General features: G+C 48.7%; 1 non-coding gene and 1 pseudogene across 1 annotated transcript; both read right to left on the bottom strand.

Annotated features, from left to right (window-relative positions):
• The window catches only part of LOC125774235 (large subunit ribosomal RNA), a 3657-nt pseudogene extending 3501 nt beyond the window's left edge, over window positions 1–156 (bottom strand).
• Window positions 157–865: 709 nt separating this feature from the next.
• LOC125774232 (5.8S ribosomal RNA) lies at window positions 866–1023 on the bottom strand. The gene has a single exon (XR_007420687.1). It is a non-coding gene; the product is annotated as a 5.8S ribosomal RNA (ribosomal RNA).
• Window positions 1024–2500: the final 1477 nt, after the last annotated feature.

Raw genomic sequence — 2500 nt, 5'->3', positions numbered from 1 at the left:
GTACACGGAATCGGACAGGTGCAGTTACACACCGTCCCTACGTGCTGAGCTTCTCCCGTTTCGCTCGCAGCTACTCAGGGAATCCCGGTTGGTTTCTTCTCCTCCCCTTATTAATATGCTTAAATTCTGGGGGTTGTCTCACATCACTTGAGGCCTACAACAAAATCAGTCACATTCCATTCGTTTCGAACCCGGGGCATAGCGAACCGATATATACGCAACAACACTTCACACACACACACACACGGATTGGGCAATTTACGGTCATTTTTGAATCAACGATGGCCCCCCCGAGCACGTTGTCCGAATATCACTCCAATAAGGACAACGAGTTCCGCTCGGCATCGTTTTGATTCGATCTCTCAACAACAACTCCCGGTCGACTTGGTCGACTTGGACCCACGATGTCTCCCCCCGAGCATGTCGAGCCAACTGCACCACTATTGTATTGGACAACATGTTCCCCTCGGGCATCGATGGGTTAATCATGCACCACTATTATAAAACCCTTTGACGTTTTCCCCCAAGCACGTTGATCCAGTATTACGACGGATACGGTCAACGAAATCTTGGACATCAAAGAGGTTTTCGATTGAATTTCCCCATGTTTCACAACGTACTCTTAGCGGTATCCTACGATACGTCTCACTCTATTTGTGTGTGTGCGCGTTTACGTGCGTGCGATTTATGCGGTTCACCCCTTTACTTTCAGCGCCCTGCGGTCCCAACAAAGGTCCCGAGCACGCCATTATGCACAGTGTGGAAGCGTGTTTCCCCCACGACACTAGACGGGCTGCTCGCCATAGTGTTCTATTGTGGCACGCTCCACCCTGAAGTTTGGTTTGTTGTATATCAAGGAATTGATAGGCACTCAAGAATGTGTGCATCGGCCGGGTTTAATCGTCCGACGCGCAATATGCGTTCAACTTATCGGTGTTCATGTGTCCTGCAGTTCACATTGTGACGCGCATTTAGCTGCGGTCTTCATCGATCCATGAGCCGAGTGATCCCCTGCCTAGGGTTTTATAGTAAGGTTCCCAATGTAACACAATCCCGGTGGTACGTCCAAAGACTAACTTTCTGACTAAGTTGTCTTTATTACCCAATAGTCCCAGGCCTTGTGACTTGTGGCTCATGTCTACGCCCATGGCCACCATTCGCTAAGATAGTTTTGAAGTCACTTTGAAGGCCCAGGAACAACTCTCTTAGCACATCGGTTAACCTGGCGCCGCAGTCAACTCATGTGCTTGGATCGGATCGAGCTATTGAGTATTGGGCCTGCATACTCGCTCATCCGTATCCTTTGCGTACCGCCCCATGGCCCTTGTATGTCTGCACCACAGTTCCTGTTCGTTCCGTGCCTATGGCCGGATACGTATTGCACATCGGTTAACCTGACGCCGCAGTCAACTCATGTGCTTGGATCGGATCGAGCTATTGAGTATTGGGCCTGCATACTCGCTCATCCGTATCCTTTGCGTACCGCCCCATGGCCCTTGTATGTCTGCACCACAGTTCCTGTTCGTTCCGTGCCTATGGCCGGATACGTATTGCACATCGGTATACCTGTCGCTACTCAGGCAACTCGTGTGCGTGGATTGGATCGAGCTCATGGGGTGTGTAGAGATTCCATGTTATAATTGCAAGTCCATATCCACTTTATAGGTTAAAGTCATAAGTTGTGATTGCACAACCATTCTTCATAAGAGTTTAATCACTCTTCAACTAACTTTCGTTCTGGTGTCTTGGTATCAAATCGCGTAAGACACAAGATTCTACTGGCCAAATAGAATCTAGCACATTGGTTAACCTGGCGCCGCAGTCAACTCATGTGCTTGGATCGGATCGAGCTATTGAGTATTGGGCCTGCATACTCGCTCATCCGTATCCTTTGCGTACCGCCCCATGGCCCCGTCCTTAGAGTTAATGACTAGTAGGCTTAACTCTTTGTATGTCTGCACCACAGTTCCCGTTCGTTCCGTGCCGTGGCCGGATACGTATTGCACATCGGTATACCTGTCGCTACTCAGGCAACTCGTGTGCGTGGATTGGATCGAGCTCATGGGGTGTGTAGAGATTCCATGTTATAATTGCAAGTCCATATCCACTTTATAGGTTAAAGTCATAAGTTGTGATTGCACAACCATACTTCATAAGAGTTTAATAACTCTTCAACTAACTTTCGTTCTGGTGTCTTGGTATCAAATCGCATAAGACACAAGATTCTACTGGCCAAATAGAATCTAGCACATTGGTTAACCTGGCGCCGCAGTCAACTCATGTGCTTGGATCGGATCGAGCTATTGAGTATTGGGCCTGCATACTCGCTCATCCGTATCCTTTGCGTACCGCCCCATGGCCCCGTCCTTAGAGTTAATGACTAATAGGCTTAACTCTTTGTATGTCTGCACCACAGTTCCCGTTCGTTCCGTGCCGTGGCCGGATACGTATTGCACAACAGTAGATACCATCACCTGACGTATCTAACACACCACTATTG

The sequence above is a fragment of the Anopheles funestus genome (genome assembly GCF_943734845.2).
Source record: "Anopheles funestus chromosome X unlocalized genomic scaffold, idAnoFuneDA-416_04 X_unloc_96, whole genome shotgun sequence".
Taxonomy (NCBI): Eukaryota; Metazoa; Arthropoda; class Insecta; order Diptera; family Culicidae; genus Anopheles; species Anopheles funestus.
This window is presented reverse-complemented; position numbering and strand designations above follow the sequence as displayed.